Below are 16,046 nucleotides of genomic sequence, written 5' to 3' on the forward strand. Positions count from 1 at the left end.
TAGGTGTTTTCCTGGAACACACATTACGGTTCACAACATTTACAGGATACTGGTGTTCCTACGTCCAAACTTGTTCAGACTTGAGAATAATTGTGCTAGATGGCTAAGATTTGGTCTGCACAGCCCTGGGAAGCAATAAAATAAAATAAGTTGCTGTAGCTTGTACATTCTCTCATTTGCCCCTTATAGCAATCCTGTGATGGATGGCAACCAGCAACCCTGTTATTTAAAAGTAACAGATCAGAGGCTCGAGTCAAGGTCACCTCACTCCCAGTTTACTGGATGCTTTCTGAACTGAAGCAAGGATGAAGCTAGTGAATTCTCCAACCCTGCAAGTATTTGAGCACTGTGGGAAGTCTACTTAACAGCCATACTGCTAGCTTATATTAAGTTATTAACATCCTGTGCTAAGCTCATCTCATTAATTCTCACGAAAACCCTATGAGGTGTAAACTATTATTACACTCATTTTCCAGACGAGGAAATGGAGGCTTACAAAGGTTAAGGGACCCACCCTCCATACTACAGTAAGATTTACATTAATCCAGAGCTCCTGTCTAACCAGCTGACCTGTTTCAGGGAAGCTCTAAATATAAAAAGGGGATTGGTGACATCCAATGTTGTGATACTTTCTGAGAGTCCTATATTACGACAGGTTTTCAGTGCCTGTGCCCCTATCCATTCCCTTCCCATCCCCCCACCCCTCCTCCAGGTTTAAACGCAGGCTCAGCCATGCCAGGAAACACCTGCTAGAAACAAGCAATGCCAGTGTGTCCAATTATCTACCCCACAATGGTTTGCAAAGCGTGTGGTCTCTCCTATCTCTTTTTTTAGTAATTTATGGTGAACAAGTTGAAGTTACTTTGGGAGACTAGACACAGAAGGAAGCACCTGCTTCTTCCAGAGAAATGATGACGGTGGCAAAACCCTTACTGTTCACTGGGTTGATTAAAAGAGATATTCTGTCAACACCTTCTAATGATAATCTGAGGTATTAATTAGCTTTATAGTTTTGTTGCTACCTGTGCTTCTCCTTTCTCCCTCTGCTTTGTAAAAACTAAAATGGGAGACCAGAAAACTTCCAAACATTTTAACAGCAAAAATTTAGGGACTAGGCAGGAGGAAATGACTATAGATCACACCCAATTCAGAATCTGTGCTACGAACGGAATAAATTCTCATTATGTGTTACCACGAATCAGTAACCATTCAAGATCATTTGAACGGAAGATGAGGGGTACCTCATCTTTCTTTCGTAGGAATGTCAAATGTGTTATTGCAAATGATTTAGAGCCATAAACTCAGAAACACCACACCTAGCTATGAATTTTTTTTTATTTAATCTCCGTATTAGCTTGCTCGGGCTGCCCTAACAAAATACCACAGACTTGGTGGCTTAAGCAACACGGTTCTGGAGCCTAGAAGTCTGAGGTCAAGGTGCCAGCAGCAGGGCTGGTTTCTTCTGAGGTTTCTCACTCCCCGTCTTTAAGGTGGCCGCCTTCTTGTCTTGGTCCTCACCTAGTCTCTCTCTGCGCCCGTCTGTGTCCTCATCTTCCCTTCTGTTAGGAACACCAGTCATACTGGATAGGGCCTACCCACATGACTTCCTTTTACCTTTATCCCCTCTTAAAGGCCCTATCTCCAAAGACAGTCACATTCTGAAGTACTGAGGATTAGGATGTCAGCACATGGATTTGGAGGGGACACAACTCAGCCCATAACAATCCCCAATATTTACTCAGCACCAACCATGTATGTGTGTGGGACTAGAGATTCGATGCAGAGCAGAAGATGCCAAGTTCCTGCCCCCTTGGAGCCTGTAGTTTGGGGGAGACTCCAAAACTAATGGCTAATACCGAACGGGGCAGCTGGTTATCACAGCCTTAAACAAAGGTGCTGTCAGTCCTAGCCTCCGTAGTGATGAGGGAGCAAAAGGCAAGCTGAGGGCAAAGCACAAGCTCACACCCCACAACCCACCCCCCAGGTGGGATCGGTGTGACATTCCTCAGGCACCCCAGGCTGCCCTAGAACAAAGGAAAGGGGAAAACAAGTGGTTAACTGAGAGAACTCACCGTGCTGCAGGACATGATCTTCATCAGTCTGCAACTGTCTGAATGATTTACCAGAAAAAAACAATCTCCAGAAACCTATAGACTCAATTTCCTGGAGCCCTAACATCACCCTCCCCTCCATAGGATAGAAAATCTTATATAATCAGTCACCCCTCACAACCCCAGTGCAGCTCTTCTTGCCCCCAGGTCCTGTCCCTGGGCTTTAATAAAACCACCTTTTTGCACCCAAGACTTCTCAAGAATTCTTCCTTGGCCGTTGGCTCTGAAGCACAACACTCCAAACCACACCAGGAGCTGAAATCGTGCTCATAGTCTTTTATTAACACTGCTCTGCTAGTGGTTTCTCAGCTTTTCTCCCACTGTGCTGGTTGCCCAGCCAAGATGGCGCCTCCGAAAGCTCACCACGACCGCAGGATTTCCCTCTTCTGTTTCTTCTAGTCAGCAGATGCCCCTGACACCCTGACCCAGGAGTCCTGCCCTGCCAACATTTGTGTATGGGTGGCTTAGTGAGACCCTGGAACCCAGGAAGACTCTAAAATAGCAATAAATCGAGAGTCACTGCTCTGGCATTCAAATCTCGTCTTTGTTATTAATTTCTTGATGTTGTGTGAATTACCTCACCTCAGGCGTCAATGTCCTCGTGTGTAAGTGAGAGGTCTAGAGCATAGCGTTGCTTCACACTGTGCTCTGAGGCAAGCAAGCAGGTTGTCTGCAGGCAGACCTCCTGGACGACTGCACCTGGCAGCCCACCCCTGCATGACCCCCAAGCGTTCCTCAGAAACAACTTCAGGCCCGTGGAGGAGGGGGAAACCAGTCAGCTGCCTCCTCTCTTGCACTTCTGCATAAAATTTTGTGAGGCTTCTACAGCTAAAAGGCTTTGAAAGCGACTACTGATTCAAAAGCTGAATGTTCATAGCCCCAGTTAAAGACTCTGTGTCCAGAAGCCAGAGGTCCTGGTGGGCGATGCCATTCCCAGCAGCCACTCAGAGTGTAGGGTTGAGACCTTGCATCCCGCTCACTGGACTTGACTCTCTCAGGGATGGGTGACCTGATTGTATTTGGGAAGTCAGAAAGCATATCACATTGCCCAGGGATTTAAGGGGTGAGGGGAGGGAATATCACGCTCCTGTCTAGGAAAATCGCTTGTCATTTGTTCGCTCAGGCTTTTCAACAGTGATAGAATTCCCCCCTCACTAAACCTTCTAAATGTATTCCTCTTCTTCACAGCACAGAGCTGCATGACACTGGGTGCTGTCACAGCCTGCCTGAATTGAGGGATCCCCCATTGCTGTTTATTTTTAGCTTCCTTGCTTACATTCTTATTTCCGACTCAGCTGGATGTTTTCTCTTCTTTGCGGTCTCAAATTGGCCAGAAGATCCAGATCTTTGGGCACAAGATTTTAAGCCTGCCAGTCTTTTGAGGGAGAACTTTGAGGCTGGTAGGTGGCAACGCCTACGTGTGTCTCAGTAAATACATTTAGGCACTGACCGTTTACTCTGTGCAAGTCTCTGTTCTAGAACACTAGAGGTGTCAAGAATGAATCTGATCTGGATCCTGCCTTGACAGACTTCAGAGCAAAGTTGGGGATTGGGGGGTAGGAAGTAATGAGGGAATTCAGGGCCTCGGTGCCACAAAGCTGGAAACTGCCCCTCTGCAGCCTACAAGAATGTGATTAGTGAGAGACAGCCTGCCTGGTGGATGAGCAGTGAGTGACATCAAATGGACAGCCATGGCCTTCTACTCCAGGGAGGCTGGTTCTCTGGCTCCCACACCCAGAATACCTGCGGTTCTCACTCCACCGGGAAGCACAAAGCAGAACCTCAGGACATTCTTTGCAGACACCCAAAATAAGAATCCCTCCCACCTCTGCAAGACCCTCCCTAACACCGGGGGGGCAACCATCCCAATTTTTGACAGAATTATGGCTTAGGTGACTGTGTAGACAAGAGTTTAACACAACAGGTCTGCAGCTGCTGTACTAAGATCTGCTTGCAAAGGTAGCCCTCAGCTGGCCCCTGGGAACCTGGACTTCAGGAGGGTGCCACCATTCCCTAACTGAGGAGAGTGGCTCACTGTGCCTACATAGGTTGTACAAATAACATGGTTATGCTGGAAGCCTGGAATTTTGTTCCAGGCCATACATGACCAGCCCCCAGTAAAAACCCTGGGCACTGAGTCTCTCCTGATCTTCCCTGGTAGACAACAGCCACACATAAGTCACAATTCAGTGCTTGAGGAAGTAGGCATGTCCTATGAGACTCCACGGGGAGAGGACTCAGGGAAGCTCATGCCTGGTTTCCTCTGGACTACACTCTGTTTGCCTTTTCCATTTGCTGATTTTGCTTTACATCCTTTCCTTATAATAAATCCTAGCTGTAAACATGATTTCATGCCGAGTCTTGAGAGTCCTCCTAGAGAATCAACTAATCTTAGGGACCCACAATACGGTGACCCTATCCAAAATCCCCAAATTCATAGACTTCTCTGAACCTCTGTTCTGAAATGTTGTGTGGACATGGACCTCCCCCACATCCCCACCACCACGAAACACACACACATTCTGTCTTGAGGCATACTCGGGATCTGTCTGGTTCCCTGTGTGACATCTGATTGGCACCACTTGTGCATCCCAGAAGGCTCAAGACACCCCCAAGATCTAAAGCCAATTCTTGCCCTGACCAGGAAACTTTTAAATCTCCAGTTCAACCAGTCACGAGATTCAGTATGAAGCTTTTCTTGCTGCTAATTGTGCTCTCACTGTATCTCACTGTAGTCTTACTCCAAAGACCAAGGCTCTATCCTGTCACCTCAATTTGATCACTCAACCTCTGTCTTGATATTATTCCCAGCCCATCTCGGGTCCTGCTTGAATTGCTTCACTGACCAGCACGACCCGTTCACTCTCACTGTGACTCTGACATCTCTACAGTCCATAGACATTCCAGTGGATTTGGAAGCAAACAACAGAAAAAACAAAACTAATAGAAACACAACAAAACTAAGGAGTGAGGAGGACACACAGCTACATCTGTACAGGCCTTAAATTATTGATTGGATTAGGTTATTACTCACACATACTTGCTTGATTATTTGCAATGTTGTTGCTAGCTTTTGTGGAGCAGGAAGTGGATTTGAATCAAAGCACCCTGTTCTACAATACTACTGTTTCTAAAACGAGTACTTAGAGGTTAGCATGCAATAACCTGGTCATAAAAAATGGTTGGGATTTGAGATGCAATGAAGATCATAGACCTTGGTCCTCTATACCTTCTTTCTTTATTCTCCATGACATCAGCATTATTGGGGCACCCGAGTGGCTCAGTCAGTTAGGTGGCGGCCATCGGCGCGGATCATGATCCCAGGTCCTTGCTCAGCAGGGAGCCTGCTTCTCTCTCTGCCCCTCCCCCTGCTCACATGCACTCTCTCTCTCTAATAAATAAATAAAATCTTTTTAAAAATGTTGATCATCCATGAACATAAAAACTGCTTATTTATCTAGGATTTAACCAAGGAATGGTGAAAATTCTATTTCCTTTAGGCACTGTGATAAGTGTGGTAGAGAATAAGGGGGTGCAGGGATACACAAAGATGGAAAGATAGGTACACAGGTTGCAATGTTGGCAAAATTGTGACCAGCACCATATATGTGTGTGGACTGAAGGGTCTTGAGGAGGACAGCAATGGATTCTAAATAGCCAGAAAACAGAGAACATTTCTTTTCCCTTATAGATCATTACTACCTGGACTTCTACTTCCTTACTTCAATTCTTGGGCATTAGGAATCAAGCCAGATTTTTTCCCTCTTCGTAAGCAATGCTATAATTTAGATATTCTGTTACAAGGTAGTGGTAATCTACCAGAGACAGACATCAAAGCTCAAGTCTTACTTGGAACATGGGACTACAATGATAACTCTTCGTTTAGTCCACCTTCTTTGACAATGAAATTAAATATATGTACATGCATTCAAATATGTATATATTCAAATATGCCTTCACTGCATATTCAATGTATGTTTAAATATATATTCAAATATATATTTCATACATATATCAAATCTTGATGAGACACATTAAATCACTATTTCTAAGGCGACTCTGAAGTTAGTAGACTCTAAGTATAAGTTAGTAACTTTCCTTTATGAACTTACTCTTTCTTTGGCTACAACATTGCTTTTAACTCTCCCTGATGCACAGCCCCAAATCATAACCCCAGACCCTGTGCATCACTGAGGGATTAAATGTAGCTTAGCTTCAAGAACTCTAGAGCACCTTCTCTTTGCTGCTGGTTAGCACTACCAAGTCCCATTGACAGGTGAACTCTTCACCTTCCTAAGCAGTTTGAGTTAATCAAAGGAAAGTCTTTACTTTGTAGTTCTAGCACACATCTGAGCAGCAGCTAGAAGGTTCTTCCCACTCCCTCCAGTCTCTCCTAGAATATACTCTGCCTAGTTTTTCCCTTTGGAGCAGAAAGATAAACAAAACATCTCCCTCTTTGGACAAGGCTTCCTTTATCCATATCGGAGAGTGGTATTGCCCCATCTTGTTTTCCCTGGAGTTCACTCTAATTTCAATCCCCATACCTTCCCAGCCTCCTTTCTTCAAACACTGATTAAATATGAACATTACTCCGAGGTGATATACTAGCTCATGACTTTTGGTTTTACTTGAAACCTATTTTAAATATAAAATGTTTTCAGTTGGTGGCAAAGAATTCCTCTTAAAAAGAATTGAATATTTTAACACAAATGTTTTAATGAATAAGACTGGAGTTGAACTTGAACTTTGGATTATACAGAGCTAGACTTGAATATAGATTCCCCTTCCTATCTCTGTGACCTTGACAATGATGTGAAATTCACCTCTGTCGGCCTTCATTTCATTATTTATAAAATAGGAAGGATAATATTGACCTTAAAGAGTTATGAGAACTAAATTAGGATGGCATGCAGCAAGTGTCTAGTGCATGACTGGTAAGCACAGAAAAACTAGCGGCTGCAATTGTCAGAGTCCTACACTGTACCTAATGCATCAGAATTTGGAGAAAAAGTAAATGGCTTTAGGTAAGAACATCCGGGTTCCAGTTCTGCCCAATACAAGGACCAACCTCAGATCTTCAAATAAAGCTAGAGTGATCAGACGTGTCCGTTTGATAGGGCCAGCCTGGCTGGATACCTGTCGTCTGGGAGTAATTATTGATAGCACCATCTTTCACTCTCCAAAGTCCAGTTTGAGGGAATAAACTATACAAGTACTCTAGTTAAATAAAATTAATTTGATAATTAGGCAATTAGTTATGGCTTTGTGCTTCATTCTTGTAAAATTGGGAAAATACCTGTCCAATATTTCTCATTAATTTATGAGGAATAGCCTAAGAGTGTTATTTTTATCATAAGGGCCAGCAAAGAAAATTTATATTTTATGACAATGAATGAGGATTTGCACTGTCGCATTAAAAAATATAAGATCCTGGGTCCTCTGGGTGGCTTAGTCTGTTAAGTGTCTGCCTTCAGCACAGGTCATGATCCCAGGGTCCTGGGATCAAGTCCCACATCAGGCTCCTTGCTCAGCAGGAAACCTGCTTCTCCCTCTGCCTGTCACTCCCCCTGCTTGTGCTCACGCGCTCTTGCTCTCTTTCTCAGACAAGTAAATAAAATATTTAAAATATATATATAAGATCCTTTATTTATAAATTTTTCCTCCTCCTAGCCACATTTTCAGATGAGCAGAGCTGAAAGCCAAAATCAACAAAACTCTGTAGTCCTTCTCCTGAAAACAAACTATGAAGAATGGCAGAGTTTTCACACCCTGTTAGCTCACAGCATGCTCACCATTACCTCCTGTCTGTGTCCAAGGTAGACATTACTAATCAATCACAAGGATTTTACTGCACAGCCCAAAGCTGAATGCAGACTCCTCTGGGCACTTTGAACAACCACTAAAATGAACTAGAGTTGATACACAGAACAAATATTTCCCCTTCTGATTTAGCTTAACGGCTTCATTTTATGGTCAAGGACAGGGACACTGAGAGAGAAACGAATCTGAATGAGTTGCACCCGGGCTGGTTATTTCCATTATACCATACTGACAGATGACTGACCTTAAAAAACAAGTTTTGTGGACCAAATCAGAGCAGACAAAATTATATTTGGGGCAAATGGTCTACTAAGAGTTTGGTAAATATATCCACAAAAATTATGGCTGTAAAATAAGAATCTCCTTCCTTATTTATTTATCAACATCTAAACCGAGGTATTTACAGTCACTTGCACAGTTCTATATAATCTTCTCTGATTATACTTCCTCCCTACTCTAGTTTCCTCACACATACCCTCCTTAGGAGCTTCCTCACACATACCCAGCATGCTCCCACCTCAGGGGGTTGGCACTGGCTGTTCCCTCTGAACCAAAATGCTCTTCCCCAGATATCTGCATGGCTCGCTCCCTAACCTCCTTCCCTCATTGCCCAAATGACTCCTTGTCTCTGAGGTCCCTCCTAACTAACTTATATAAAATGCCAACCCACTCCCATTCCATTGGCCCCTGCCCCCGCCTCCATCAACCCTGTGCATTTCCAGAGCCCTGATCACCTTCTAACATGCTGTATCATTGAATTATTTATTATGTTTACTATTTAGAGAATGTTTCCTCCAAATAGAATGTAAACTCCAGGAAGGTGCATGTGTGCATATAAATCTGTGCACTCTCATGCACACACACACGTGTGTGTGTACATGTATGTGTGTGTTTGTGTGTGTTTGGACTCCACTATATTCTCAACATCTAGACTAGAACTGGCCATACTGCTGGCACTCAATTCATGTTGAATTTCATAGTTACAAGGAAGTAAGATGTACCCACAGAGATGTAGAAGATCCATATATTTGTGATAGTTTAGTTACGCAAATCATTAAATAATTTTCTAAGGTATTTGTCTGAGGAATGCCAGGAATTCTACAGGACTGGCTGAAAGTCAGCCCCCTTCTCCGCCTCCCTCAGCAGAAAAGCAGTCTGAACACATTCACCTAGGAAACAAAACCTCAGGTAATTAGGAATGAGTAGAAAGATGTGTACATGTCTTTGTGATCTCACAAAGTCAAGGGTGAGTCTACCTGACAGGCAGAGACCATAAATACCCTATAATTTGTAAATCTAAGATAGACAAGAAACTGACTGGCTGGCTGTTTTGTTTGAGAGTATTTGTTTCTAGAATGGGGTTGTGACTACACTGGGTTTTTAAAGGTGTATTGCCGTCACTTTAGAAAATAAGATGTCATCCTTAGCCGTCTTTGATTCCTCTGAATGCCACAAGGACCGAATCACCAGTATCCATACAACCTAGCATTTGACTTTAATCTTTTTTTTTTTAAAGATCTCAACTTATCTTTTATGTGTAGATCTTCATTGCCTAACTAAACTGTAAGAAGCTTAAGGATGGAAACTGCATCTGTTCTTTGCTTTGTGCCCTCCCAGTGGGTCCTGGGCACACATCGGATGCTACCAAATCATCAGCACTGCTCACTTAAGGTTTGTTTCCTGCTCATTCATGCTCCAAAGAATCACAAACATCTCTGAAGGACCTCCTTTCTCAGCAAACATGGATAAAGAAGCTGCACTAAAAAGGATTCAGAAAGAAAAAAGGTAAGATCCCATCTTTGAGAAGGTCATGGCCAAGCTAGAAATACAGATGTGGGATATAGATGACAAATGTTCTCTAGCACAACAGTGAAATGCTCCAGAGGAACCTAGAACAGAGAGTAGCCTGTGGTTTCAGGGAAGGTTTAGAGAAGTGAGAGGAAGGGACAGTGGGTGACAGAACGAAGACTAAATTAGGTAACATCCTTACTGTTTCTGGACTATTTCTTGAGGTTCACTTCTAATCTAACATATCTGTTTGTTTCATTCTAACTGGATCATGGAGGGGAAAGGAAGAGATCTAATTTCACCACAGAAAGAATCTTCCTGCACTGGCTCACTTCCTTCCTCAGAAAAATGGGAATTTTCTGGGTACCAAAGTACTTCCAGGATTGCTCAGAAGCCATAACAGAGAAGAACTGATAGTTTCAAATGAAAATGAAATTAAGAAGTCACTCAAGCCCTCCTCCTTTTTTCCCTAGGTCTATTGTGCCTAATCATTTATTCATTTATTAAATTAACAAATAATTATTAAGTACCTACTCTGTGCCAGCAGGAGAAATAGTAGTAAGGAAGACCAACAGGATTCTCGACCTCATTTGCCCCCCCAAAATGCCTGAGAATATGCCAGGAATTTGTCTCTAAATCCAGTAAAGAGACTTGAGTTATTAAGAGATAGGGATGTGTTGGGGGGGGCGGAGCAAGATGGCGGAGGAGTAGGAGACCTAGATTTTGTCTGGTCTCAGGAATTCAGCTGAATAGGGATCAAACCATTCTGAACACCTACGAACTCAACAGGAGATCGAACAGGAGAGTAGCAACAACTCTCTGAACAGAGAAGCGACCACTTACTGGAAGGTAGGGCGTGCGGAGAAGTGAATCCGAGGCGATATTCGGGAGGATAGACGGCGGGGGAGGGGCCTCCGCCGGCCGCTTCTGGCAAGTGCTAGAGCCGCGGAGCACAAAATCGGACCTTTTAGAAGTTGGCTCGGCGGAGGGACGTCGCTGCAGTGGCTAAGCGGGGGGGTGGAATCCTCCCGGGACAGTGTGGTCTCAGGACCCTTGGGGTCACAGAGAGACCAAGGGTGCCTGAGTGCGGCAGAGCTCCCAGGTATCAGAGCAGGGAAGCCGGCTGCAGAGACGGAGCAGAGTCGCGGGCTCTCAGCTCTGGGTTGCCACAAACTGTGATCTGCGGCCCAGTCGGGGCACGGCTCCCCCAGCAGGGACCCAACAAGCAGCAGATCCAGGGAGACTCCCCTTCCTTCCCGGGGAGGAGCGGTGCGGGAACACACTGCAGGGATCTCCTGGGTTTGGAGACTCCAAGCGGGGTCGGGTGCCAGAGATAGCAACGCTCGATCACAGGCCGGGTGAGCACGGAGTGCGGCCAGAGACCGGGGACACGGGAGTGACTGCTTTTCTCTGGGGGCGCACTGAGGAGTGGGGCCCCGAGTTCTCGGCTCCTCCGGGCGGAGACTGGGAGGCCGCCATTTTCGCCCTGGTCCTCCAAAGCTGTACCGAGAGCTTGCAGGGAACAAAAGCTCCTGAGAGCAAACTGGAGCAGCTTCCTTAGCCCGGACCGACAAGGGCGGGGCAATTCCGCCTCCGGCAAAGACATTTGGAAACCACAGCAACAGGCCCCTCCCCCAGAAGATCAGCACAAACAGCCAGCAAGCCAAGACCAAGTTGATCGATCAAGGAGAATAGGAGAACTCCAGCGCTAGGGGAATACTGCACATAGATTCATGGCTTCTTTTTTTTTTTTTTTTTACCATGATTCATTATTTCATCAAAGTTAATTTTTGTTGACTTTTTTTATTTTTCTTTTTCCCTTTTTCAACCAACATCTTATAAATCCCTTTTTTTAAAAAAAAAATTTTTTATTTTTTCTTCATTTTTAGAGTCATATTTTATCCCTTCATACTAGTTATCCTTGTTTTTGGCATATATATATAAGTTGTTCTCTCTTTAAAATTTTGAGGTACAGTTTCTTCTAACAGATCAAAATATACCCTAAACCACTAGTGTATGGCTTTGTTCTAGTCTCCTGCCTGATCACATTCTCTCCCTTTTTCCTTTTTTTTTTTCCTTAAATCTTCTTTCTTTTTTCAAACAACTTATCTTACCAAGTCCTTTTATAAAATCTTTTATAATTTTCATCTTTACAGTCATCTTCTATCCCTTCATTGTATCAACCCTTATTTTGTACATATATGTCTTTCTTCCTTTAAAATTTTAGGAGGCACTTTTTCTAACAGACCAAAATACGCCCAAAATCTAGTGTGTGGCACTGATCTATGCACTAGCCTGATCATATTTGATCATATTCTGCCTTTTTAGAATTGTTTTGTTTTTGTTTTTATCTTTTTTTTCTTTTTTTTTTCTTTTTCTCTTTCTTTTTTCTTTCTTTCCCTTTCTTTTCCCCTGGTTTCAGGTCTTTTCTGATTTGTATACAGTATATTTGCTGGGGACGTTGTAAACCTGTTAGCCTTTTGTTCTCTCATTCATCTATTCTCCTCTGGACAAAATGACAAGACGAAAGAAATCACCTCAGCAAAAAGAACAAGAGGTAGTACCGTCAGCCAGGGACCTACTCAATACGGACATTAGCACGATGTCGGACCTAGAGTTCAGAATCATGACTTTAAAGATACTAGCTGGGCTTGAAAAAAGCGTGGAAGTTATTAGAGAAACGCTTTCTGGAGAAATAAAAGAACTAAAATCTAACCAAATCGAAATCAAAACGGCTATTGATGAGGTGCAATCAAAAATGGGGGCACTAAATGCTAGGATAAATGAGGCAGAAGAGAGAATCAGCGATATAGAAGACCAAATGATGGAAAATAAAGAGGCTGAGAAAAAGAGAGAGAAACAACTACAGGATCACGAGGGCAGAATTCGAGAGATAAGTGATACGATAAGACAAAACAACATTAGAATAATTGGGATCCCAGAAGAAGAAGAGAGAGAGAGAGGGGCAGAAGGTATATTGGAGCAAATTATAGCAGAGAACTTCCCTAATGTGAGGAAGGAAACAGGCATCAAAATCCAGGAGGCACAGAGAACCCCTCTCAAAATCAATAAAAATATGTCAACACCCCGACATCTAATAGTAAAACTTACGAGTCTCAGAGACAAAGAGAAAATCCTGAAAGCAGCTCGGGAGAAGAGATATGTAACCTACAATGGTAGAAACATTAGATTGGCAACAGACCTATCCACAGAGACCTGGCAGGCCAGAAAGGACTGGCAAGATATATTCAGAGCACTAAACGAGAAAAATATGCACCCAAGAATACTATATCCAGCTAGGCTATCATTGAAAATAGAAGGAGAGATAAAAAGCTTCCAGAACAAACAAAAACTAAAGGAATTTGCAAACACGAAACCAGCCCTCCAAGAAATATTGAGAGGGGTCCTCTAAGCAAAGAGAGAACCTAAAAGCAGCAAAGAGCAGAAACGAACACAGACAACAGACAGTTAACAGTCACCTTACAGGTAATACAATGGCACTAAATTCATACCTTTCAATAGTTACCCTGAATGTAAATGGGCTAAATGCCCCAATCAAAAGACACAGGCTATCAGATTGGATTAAAAAACAAGACCCATCCATATGCTGTCTGCAAGAGACTCATTTTAGACCCAAAGACACCCCCAGATTGAAAGTGAGGGGGTGGAAAACCATTTACCATACTAATGGACACCAAAAGAAAGCTGGGGTGGCAATCCTTATATCAGACAAACTAGATTTTAAAACAAAGACTGTAATAAGAGATGAGGAAGGACACTATATCCTACTTAAAGGGTCTATCCAACAAGAAGATCTAACAATTGTAAATATCTATGCCCCGAACATGGCAGCAGCCAATTATATAAGGCAATTAATAACAAAAGCAAAGAAACACATTGACAACAATACAATAATAGTGGGGGACTTTAACACCCCCCTGACTGAAATGGACAGATCATCTAAGCAAAAGATCAACAAGGAAATAAAGACTTTAAATGACACACTGGACCAAATGGACTTCACAGACATATTCAGAACATTCCATCCCAAAGCAACGGAATACACATTCTTCTCTAGTGCCCATGGAACATTCTCCAGAATTGATCACATCCTAGGTCACAAATCAGGTCTCAATCGGTACCAAAAGATTGGGATCATTCCCTGCATATTTTCAGACCACAATGCTTTGAAACTAGAACTCAACCACAAGAGGAAAGTCGGAAAGAACTCAAATACATGGAGGCTAAAGAGCATCCTACTAAAGAATGAATGGGTCAACCAAGAAATTAAAGAAGAACTAAAAAAAATTCATGGAAACCAATGAAAATGAAAACACAACTGTTCAAAATCTTTGGGATACAGCAAAGGCAGTCCTGACAGGAAAGTATATAGCAATACAAGCCTTTCTCAAGAAACAAGAAAGGTCTCAAATACACAACCTAACCCTACACCTAAAGGAGCTGGAGAAAGAACAGCAAAGAAAGCCTAAACCCAGCAGGAGAAGAGAAATCATAAAGATCAGAGCAGAAATCAATGAACTAGAAACCAAAAGAACAGTAGAACAGATCAACGAAACTAGGAGCTGGTTCTTTGAAAGAATTAACAAGATTGATAAACCCCTGGCCAGACTGATCAAAAAGAAAAGAGAAATGACCCAAATCAACAAAATCATGAATGAAAGAGGAGAGATCACAAGCAACACCAAAGAAATACAAACAATTCTAAGAACATATTATGAGCAACTCTATGCCAGCAAATTAGATAACCTGGAAGAAATGGGTGCATTCCTAGAGATGTATCAACTACCAAAATTGAACCAGGAAGAAATAGAAAACCTGAACAGACCTATAACCACTAAGGAAATTGAAACAGTCATCAAAAATCTCCCAAGAAACAAAAGCCCAGGGCCAGATGGCTTCCCAGGGGAATTCTATCAGACATTTCAAGAAGAATTAATACCTATTCTCCTGAAACTGTTCCAAAAAATAGAAATGGAAGGGAAACTTCCAAACTCATTTTATGAGGCCAGCATTACCTTGATCCCAAAACCAGACAAAGACCCCATCAAAAAAGAGAATTACAGACCAATATCCTTGATGAACATGGATGCAAAAATTCTCACCAAAATACTAGCCAATAGGATCCAACAGTCCATTAAAAGGATTATTCACCACGACCAAGTGGGATTTATTCCTGGGCTGCAAGGCTGGTTCAACATCCGCAAATCAATCAACGTGATACAATACATTAACAAAAGAAAGAACAAGAATCATATGATCCTCTCAATAGATGCAGAAAAAGCATTTGACAAAGTACAACATCCTTTCTTGATCAAAACTCTTCAGAGTATAGGGATAGAGGGTACATACCTCAATATCATAAAAGCCATCTATGAAAAACCTACAGCGAATATCATTCTCAATGGGGAAAGGCTGAGAGCTTTTCCCCTAAGGTCAGGAACGCGGCAGGGATGTCCACTCTCACCACTGCTATTCAACATAGTATTAGAAGTCCTAGCCACAGCAATCAGACAACAAAAAGAAATCAAAGGCATCCAAATCGGCAAAGAGGAAGTCAAACTCTCACTCTTTGCAGATGATATGATACTGTATGTGGAAAACCCAAAAGACTCCACCCCAAAACTGCTAGAACTCATACAGGAATTCAGTAAAGTAGCAGGATATGAAATCAATGCACAGAAATCAGTGGCATTCCTATACACCAACAACAAGACAGAAGAGAGACAAATCAAGGAGTCGATCCCATTTACAATTGCACCCAAAACCATTAGATACCTAGGAATAAATCTAACCAAAGAGGCAAAGGATCTGTACACAGAAAACTATAAAATACTCAGGAAAGAAATTGAAGAAGACACAAAGAAATGGAAAAACGTTCCATGCTCATGGATTGGGAGAATCAACATTGTGAAGATGTCAATGCTACCTAGAGCAATCTACACATTCAATGCAATCCCCATCAAAATACCATCCACTTTTTTCAAAGAAATGGAACAAATAATCCTAAAATTTGTATGGAACCAGAAGAGACCCAGAATAGCCAGAGGAATACTGAAAAAGAAAAGCAAAGCTGGCGGCATCACAATTCCGGACTTCCAGCTCTATTACAAAGCTGTCATCATCAAGACAGTATGGTACTGGCACAAAAACAGACACATAGATCAATGGAACAGAATCGAGAGCCCAGAAATGGACCCTCAACTCTATGGTCAACTTATTTTTGACAAAGCAGGAAAGAATGTCCAATGGCAAAAAGACAGTCTCTTCAACAAATGGTGTTGGGAAAATTGGACAGCCACATGCAGA

This window comes from Eumetopias jubatus, unplaced genomic scaffold (assembly GCF_037043125.1).
Source record: "Eumetopias jubatus isolate StellerSeaLion01/CBP00866 unplaced genomic scaffold, mEumJub1_p1.0 scaffold_1, whole genome shotgun sequence".
Classification (NCBI taxonomy): Eukaryota; Metazoa; Chordata; class Mammalia; order Carnivora; family Otariidae; genus Eumetopias; species Eumetopias jubatus.